Here is a 9,224-nt window from a genome sequence, read left to right as displayed (position 1 = left end):
GCGAGAGGGAGAGAATGTGTGTGTGTGTGACTCTATGATTTTAAGTACGTCCTTACTTCAACTTATGCGTATGTGTAACGTTTGACATGCGAATTGTCCAATTCGGTAAGGTACATTGTTTTTAGAATGACTTAAGAATCATAACAACGATGAAAATGGCGTATCATCATTGCAACGTTTCAAACCTCCGCTTTTATTGTATTTTCCCGAAAATAAAAAGGTGAATCTTCATAGAGCGACTCGAAGTAAGACGCGAAGAAGTAAATAAACCACAAAAAACCCTCAAAAAGGGTAAAAATTCCGCCAAGCCTATGAGATCTTATCACAAAATTAGTAGGTATTTATCTAAACAAATTTTAAAAAAAATGAGAGGAGAGGGATAGTAATCTCTTGAAAATTACAAAAGGAGAAAAGAAAAGTGGCTCAAACTCTGTTTTTCATTTCAAACCCGAAACTATCTGATATCATTTAAGGACAAGATTTTTTAAGTAAAGGTACGCCCCAGAACTACAACGAGCAAATGGACAGTTAATTCTGCTGAGAGTCCCCTTTAGTTAGTTTAGGACGCAACCAGCTTACCTTTGAAGCTAGTTTAGTTGCCGGGGTCACCAATACAAGGAAAGATAATTCGATTTGTTTCCTACGAGAAGATGGCGAGAGATAAAACAGGCAGTTCTTTTTTCAGTCTCAAACCTCAAAATATTTGATATCTTTTGAAGTCAAGATTTTTTACCGTCTCCTTATCACACTTTCATTTTCGTTTTGCACTTTAGAAAATAAATTCCACTCTCATACGTCAATGAACTTTATTTAATTTTTCGCTAATTCTTCCCCTTCATTTCAGGTAGCCGCAACTCTTAATACATACAATAGCTATGTAAGGAACCACTGTATAATACTTACGAGACCTCCCTCGTTTAGATCGAGAATAGAATAAATATTTTCAATTCAGATTCTGGCACACTCATTGAAAATAAAAAAAAAGAAGTCAGGTAGATGAAGGTAGAATTTTTAAAAAGAGCCAAAATAAATTAGCTAAAAAATCAAAAATTCTGGCGAGACGGTCCCGATACTCTTGTGGGTGTGGTATGGCTGAAAGGGTAGTGCCAATAATAAGGGTAGTAGAGTGAGGTTCAAAATTGCCGGAAAATGGAAATGCATCTTTTTACCAGTTCGAGTCAATTTTTCTTTCTTCCTTTTCACTTCTCGTCATTATTATGTCACCTAGGTTCTTCAAAATTCAGAGACGGCTAATTACTGTGAGCGCCAGGCGGAAAAATCATAAATTCGACAGTCAACTCCTTCGTTTTAAGTGAACGAATGCATTTCTTAATAAGTCCTTGGGATCTGCCACGAAACGATTTTGATAGGCTTATTGATGATTTCAGTAATCTTTGTAGGTAAGGCTTAAACAATACTTAAAAGTTGAGCATAAGACAATTCTAATATCAGAGTCCTTGTTTATTCACAATGAAATAGTTTACATAACAATGTACCTACTTAAAATATCTGACAAGACACATTTCTATGATGCTCCTTTTCAAATATTTCCACTGACTGATCTACTTTTCTAAAAAGAAATAGAAGGCCCTTAGGTAGGTATGCAGAAATGTTGCAAACATTCCTGATGAATCTGGACACAAAAATTGTATTGTTACAAATTTGGAGAGTAGGTAATGTGCAATGAATAAGTAAAAAAACACATTTTTTTGCGAATATCAGATTACCCAGAGTATTGTGAGCACAGAAATCTTTGATCGTGATGATTTTCGTGCCATTGCCTCTGAATAATTGCGTTTAACAGAAAGGAGTTAAGTTACATGGCCACATCAGCTATTACCCAATTTAACTGGGGAATTTGATTTTTTACAATAGAACGTTTGTGAAGATCCCTTTGAAGATTTTAAGGAATTTGCTTCGCACTATGCAGAAAATTCACTGAAATTTGCACAAAAATCTGGGCAACCGTTTTCATGTAAAAAGTTATATTCTCCAGTTAAATGTGGCAAGGGCCTAGTGGCTTGGCTTCTTCTTCTTCAACGCAGTCCAATTCTGCTGTTCTAAGAGAGAACGCGCCGTATGAACATTCGAGGGTTACCAAATTTTCTCTCCGAAAATATTCATTTTTGAAGAAAGTTGCCAATATTTTTCCTTGCAATTTTTAGTTTTTTTAGATCAAATTGCAAACTAAATTACCTACCTGAGAAATTGGAAGAAAAATATCCGCAAATGGTCTTGAAAAGTAGTGATTTTCAAAGGACATTTGGCAACGCGTGAAGGTTTATATGGCGTTTTTCCTTAGCACGGCAGAATTTATCCACACGGTTTTATCTCTTTTTCTGCAATAGATCCATCAGTTTCTTTCTAAAGTAAAATATCCTGCAGAACATTTTCAATCGATGAATCAAGCTTCACGTCCGCATGGTAGCAGGTCCATTCAGATTTGTAACGCTGTGTATTCATTGCCCAAGCAAACCCTCCGTCGATGAAACATTCCGCGAGCCAAAAGCAATGCTCCAGATCATGCTGTCCGCTTAACCCCGAGTCTTCCCGAAGCGTTTTCTTTAGCACCTGCATTTTTGTCATCTCCTTGTTAGCTTTCCTTGCAGCGCGTGCTACAGCCTCGCCAATAGTCAATTTGAACTCGTGCTGAACGCGCAGACAATAATTGTCCAACGTCGCGGTGTCATTCAGGATGCTAGGGATGTCCACCAGAATGCGATGCGCTTTTTCTGCACAGCTGATGTATCTTTTAAACGCAGGCAGTCCTCTGAAATTTTTCATACTGATACCCTCTGTTTGGCAGCTACGTTCTAGATAATACGAGAAAGTCGTTGTGATTTTCTCGATTTGCAGGTAGCGTTTAACGGTGGGAATGATGTTCCGATAGGTGTCGCGATGTGATGGAGGTACTGTTTGCCAAAGAAGTCGATCGAATTCCTTGATGTAATTGTTCGCATCCCACCCATTCTGGGAAATTACGCGACGTTCGTTTAAAACGCACCGCATAAAATCATTGTAAGCTGGAAAGTGAAAAGGTGGTAGCTTAGGAGGATGAGCATTTCCTTTCAATGTGTTCAAAGTAATATCGAGCATATCTTTTAAAGCAGTTGACAAGTGGGATTTGCCCAGTAAATAAGTATCAATTATGTCATCAAGGGTGAACATCATCACGAGTGATGTGATCTCTGATGCTCGGTCGAAAACCGGCAGTCGAGATGGATGCATTGAGAAGCTGAGTGATGTGGAGCATTCTATCAGACGATTCAAGTAGGTAGAATATTTCGCTTTGTCAGAATCATAACGTCGATCGCCTTATTTCGATATTTTCTTTGTCGTCAACGTCGAAGCAACTGACTGGGGTATCATGCAAAATGAGCTTATTGTCCATTTGTCCATATTGTCCATCCTGAGCTTTTATTTTTGAATCACATCCTACCCTTATCTTGCGTCCAAGAATATCAGATGTAATAATGCGGTGTATTTCTCTTTTTTCAACATCAAGATATTCAACTGTCACAATCGCTGGTTGCAACCTGAAGATATTTCCGAAATAAACATCAGCTCCGCTTGCATCGGTTATCCTGAGTTCCGTTACATGGAGTGAGTTTTCCTTCAGAATTTTGGACCATAAGCTAAGACGTTGCATGTGGTAAACTGCATACTTAGCAACGTTCAGTAATAGATTCGAAAGAGCAGGGATGTGGAAGGTCACTTTCCATCGCCAAAAATTCTCGGTCAAAGTCTCATCTTTATTTATGAGTTTAGATAATTTTGTCAGATTTACTTTACTTAAAATGTTGTATTTTCGTCTATGGATCACATGCAGTATCAAACAAGCGAAAGCTGTTTCTTCAAGACTCGATTTGCTCTCGTCTCCTCCCCAGCCGCCATCCTCGTTCTGATCTCTCAGAAATTGATCGATTATAAGGCTTTTATCGATGGGTTCATAGAAGCTGGATGAAAAATGACAAGTTATAAGTCTATGGAGAGCATGTGTCAAGGAAAAATTTTCCAACAACGGATTCCATCGTGCATTTTCGTTACCTTGACATTCGAATGATCGACGCTGAATACTTTGCGCAATCGAAGGCTGTATATTTGCATCAAAAAACGTATCAGCTTTATTTGAAATGTAAGAATTTGCATCAGAGGTATGTATCAAAGCGTCTTGAGATCTTTTGTTATCTCTCACAAAATCATCATCAATTGTATCATTTTCAGTTACTAACAGAAAATTAGCGGTGCATGCATGATGCTCTTCAAAAACACTCCACAAAGACGGGTATTTTGAAGACTTTTTTGAACAACTTTCAAACTTTCTAATGATTTCCTTGACAGCTCCATGTTTGTCATTTTTTCGTGGATCCAACCCTGCTGCCAGCAAGATGTGTAGTCCTGTTGCGAATTCTAAAGTTCCCCACTCAACCACATGTGGCATACCGCCTCCATGTTTTTCCACCAGTCGCTGCAGAGACCATTCTGCCTCAAGAATATTTTCACCTCTCTGTCGGGCATACTGCAGTATGAAAGCTGTAGGTGCAGGTTGACCAAAAATCAACCCAGCTCGAACGATTTCTGGTCGGTAGTTCTCCAGGTCCAGTTCAAAGCGCCCTGCAACTTCCAAAAAGCTCCAACTTTCATTCGGTATGTTTGTCATCAGACCAGGCTCGAGTTTCTTCAATTGTTCATTTCCCTCTATCGAGTACTTTTCTAACCACGTCGGTATGGAAAGGTTTAATTCATAGGCATCGCTAATTAAGTTAGCGACGAGCACGAAGAATTTAACGCATCTCACGTTAACGCTCCGATGATTTCGTAAAGCAAGCAGTCCTCGCGCAATGATTTCGCTATCTCCGGGCATGTTCCATTGTCTCAATGCAATGACTGCTGAGAGTGTGTTCACTTGTTAGGACAAAGCTAGAGGTGCAATGGCGATCACCCCAACTTCCGTCTTGATTCTGGTGCTGTCGAAGCCACCGGAGGCACTCGGGAAATGCAGGACTAGAGGATTGGTTGCCTCCAATTCGAGCCACCCAACTTGTATCGTAAGCCACCGGATTCGACTCTCCTTTGCCGAGGTCTTGACACGATTTGAAAATGGCTTTTCTCACGCTGTTTAAACGGAGCTTGTCGATTTTTGTGACTTCACGAGGGTCTAAACCGTCAAATCGCATTTTTAGGCAACGTTAAAGCGCTTTTCACCTTTCTGCCTGCTTCAGGTAGCCTAATGATTCCAGCAATTGAAAATTTACTCATGCAAAACTGAAACAAAGAAAAACAAAAAATTAATAACAAGAACAATAGCAACTGTGGTAAATGAACTGAAAAAAATTCGTGCTTTAAAAATGTGTTATCGCCATGAGCACCTGCATCCAAATTTGAGGTTTTAAGAAGATTCAAAATGGAGCATGCAGTGGCAAATCAAACTTAAATAAATTAGTGAAGAGACTCCTCACCTAAACAAAAGAATCTTTTTAACACTCAAAGGTGCCTTCAATTTTGAGAAAAAGAGCACTTAAATGCTTGATCCAATTACCATTCCAAATACAAGTGAAATTACAATTTAAATTCCAATTACAATCACTGTACACTATAATCTATAAACCCTACCACCTAGTCTACGATGCTCATTTGATCCCAAATAAAATATAGCATTTTATCGCATACTCTGGATATACTGCATGCGTACATACTTTAGAATTGCGAGGCTATATTTTAATGGCAAGCATTTTTCTTATTTTTTTACATAGTTCCACGCTCATCTGACATTGGTGTTAGGTAGTTATCGATCATTTGAAAGTTTGAGAATGTTGAAACATGCCCGAGTGAATCAAATGTTCAAAAAAAAAACCTATTATTTTAGTTTAAAAATTGAGATTTAAGTTAAATGTATAAAATAATAGAATATTAATATGGACAAAAACAGCACCTAAATATATTTAAATAAATGAGTATAAAGAATATTCACGAATATTACATAATAGAATTATACTGTATAATATAAAGAATATTCGGAATAACTCGGCCTGAGAATTTTATTCTCTTTCTGGAGGGCTGGGAAAAAAAATCCATCTAACTAATATAGAGGTTCTAAAATAAATACGTGAGTTTTAGTGGCCACAATAATCATGAGAACATCCAGCGTGTAAAAAAATCTCAAAACGCAAAGGGCAGCCTTCAATTTTGGCAGATACAAAATAACATTCACAAGTGCACGTAGCTGTAGTCATTCGTTTGCGTCACTTGGATTTGTTGCGCGGTAGCTTTCGATATTGCCATGCACAGACGAACATATAGTAGTGATGGCTAGGTAGAGATGAACGAAATATAATCGGTCGAATTCAATCGTCTTACATTTCGTTTAATTTTGCCCGAAATTTGGGGACTTGAGAACGCAATGTGGAATTAATTTTGAACTTACCAAGATATCGTTTGTTCAGATTTAGAGAGAATCGAATCATTCAGCGGGAAAGTCGTATGGCTGTTGAACTATGACGTATCTGGGGGTCCGCGATCAGAACCCCCCTCCCCCCATATAATTAGTTTGAAGTGATTCCTGTGATTTTTATTTAAAAGTGCCTACAATTTTATACATTTTTCGTCTTAATTTTTTTCTACGATAATTTTAAGTCGAAGTTATGATTTCTTGAAAAAAGGTCAAATTTGATCTTTGACCTATCGTAACTCGGTGAAAAATTAAGATATTGATCTACGGTTTGCTTCAAAATTCTTAGTTTTTAATTTTCTTTCCAATGAATGAAGCGTCACAAGATAAGGATTACCATTAAAAAAAAAAAAAAAAAAAAAAGTTGTCAAAAGATTGTCCAACCCCCCCCCCCCCCCATTCCAAAGGAGGGGCCAAAATTTTGACCCACTCAAAGATGGTCCCCTTGGAGATAAAAACATTCCCAAAGTTTCATTTTTTTAATCTAGGAAGTCAGAGCAGGGGAGCGGGACGTTTGGAACACCCTGTATACTGTTAAACATACACATTGAGATATGAGCTTTATGCTGAATTTTTAACGCACGTTGACTAAAAAATTCCGACATACTATACTAATATTTCTTCCCAAATTTCTTTTTAACACACGGACACACTTTCACAACGGACGGAGTCACTTTCACAACGGATAGTCCTTATTTTTTGTTAAGCAGCACATGTTTTTAAAATGTTCGTAAAATTTTGATATTATCTTGAAAGGCTTACTTTGCATTATTGACCTGCTACAAAAAAAAAAAAAAAAAAAAAAAAAAAAAAAAAAAAAAAAAAATTAAGCTAGGTTGCTTTTTATAGTAAACAAAGCTGCAAGCTTGTCATCTACCGTCATCTACTAGTTGTCATCTACCGAATACGTGGTGTTTACGAGGAATCACCTTCGCACTTCTGATATTTGTTTTCAGCACAGATTTGAGAGGACACGTCAGGAAATCAGTGCACTGTATACTTAACACATTTTCCACGTAATTCTAGGAGAAAACAATAATTGTCAAGGACCAAACATGAAAATTAGGCAAACTTTTTCCACCACGGAAGGTGTAAAAAACTGTCACTGCCGAGCGGAATCTCAAACTCCGAAAAAACTCAATTTTCAGCACTTTTGAACGAACGAGGATGCGATGGAGACCTCGTATTGAAAATAACAGAAAGTGCTGTGATCAAGAATGCGTAAGGTAGACATCGATGAGTAGGTATGCCATTTTAGAAGTGTGATAATGAAGCAATTTCCTACTGTTTCAGACAGAGGCACAGAATATCACAAACTAGACATACGTAATCCAGGACCTTTCGGAAATAGATAATGGATAATGAACTGTCGAGTCATCACTGACAATAGGTTATTAATATGTGCTGCAATGAGTTGCACATCCATCAAAGACAAGCATCAATTTATATATATGACGAAGACAAATAGTCAAATCAGGCACTTTATTAAATGCGTCGGCTGGTAGTCAAATATTCCTACCTAGATTGAAATTTTGATTTTTTACCTTAATTTGAGAAATAATTCATTGTTCCTGTAAGGAAGAATTCTCTGTATAAATATGCAGCATACAATAGTATTTTAAACGATTTTCAGATCCTGAATGCACAATATCATGGAATTTTCAGCACGTCGTAAAACAGAATTTTTAAAATTTTAGCATTTAAATGTATAGAGGCATTTGAAAAGGGATGGACAAGTAGAGTCCGTGGATTTGGAGAGTGATTCTTTCCAAAATATTGAAAACCCGTGAACCCCTCGCCATAAATTTACAGAATTCCGTAAACTGTTGATATTTGACCATTTGGCCTAGGCGTTTGAAAAAATGCCTGATTGACTAATTGCCTTCGACATATATTGTAGGTTTTTTCATAACTTAAAGTTAGTATTGAATTGGTTTCAAAATCTTGAAATCAAGATTAAGACCAAAACAATAACATGACGTATAACCACAAAATATGTTGACGTTCATCTATCATCGCCCGATTCTACAAGAGGTTTTCAAATTCAAAAATGTTTCGTAGTGAACTAAAAAACCCGCTTACTTCAACAAATTGGACGTATTTCTATCAAACGGAACTATATGCATTATGACGTGAGTCCTAGTACGCACAGGGCCGGATTAAGGTGGTGGCCACATGGGCCGCGGCCCATGGCGGCAAATCTATAGGGGGAGCCAAATTTTGCAATTTTTTTAAAATGCAGGTATAAAAAAAATTCGTATTTAGAAAAAAGTATTATAACCGAGAAAAGGCGACAAAATCTCTAATTTTCTAAGAGTATAGTAATTTCTACTTTTGTCGTCTTTCAGTGATACAAGAGACAGCACCTTTAATTTGTCGAGTTAAGAGAGAAACCAAACGCACAATTTGGCCTGGAACGGCGCGACTGAGGAAGAAATGATGACGAGGACTTGAGATGAAAAGGAGAAGCCCTCGGCGCGGCAATCGGCATGTAACGCAAATTAGCGCCTACAAGACTGCACGAATACTTCACGCATTGCATCAAACACAGTGCGGTCATTGCGGATAGCGTGAAGCAGATAGCGCCTACAAGAATGCATGAATACCTTACGCATTGCGGCAAACACAGTGCGCGCGATCAGCGTGAGACGCATAGCGCCTACAAGACTGCGTGAATACTTCACGCATTGCGTCGAACACAGTGCGGTCTGCGAGGCGCGGTGGCGGAAGTTAAAATCATTAATCCACGTTTATGTTTGTTCTTTCATAATTTTTT

The sequence above is a fragment of the Bemisia tabaci genome, chromosome 10 (genome assembly GCF_918797505.1).
Source record: "Bemisia tabaci chromosome 10, PGI_BMITA_v3".
Lineage (NCBI taxonomy): Eukaryota > Metazoa > Arthropoda > Insecta > Hemiptera > Aleyrodidae > Bemisia > Bemisia tabaci.
The sequence above is the reverse complement of the archived record's forward strand: the minus strand, read 5'-3'. Positions refer to the sequence as shown.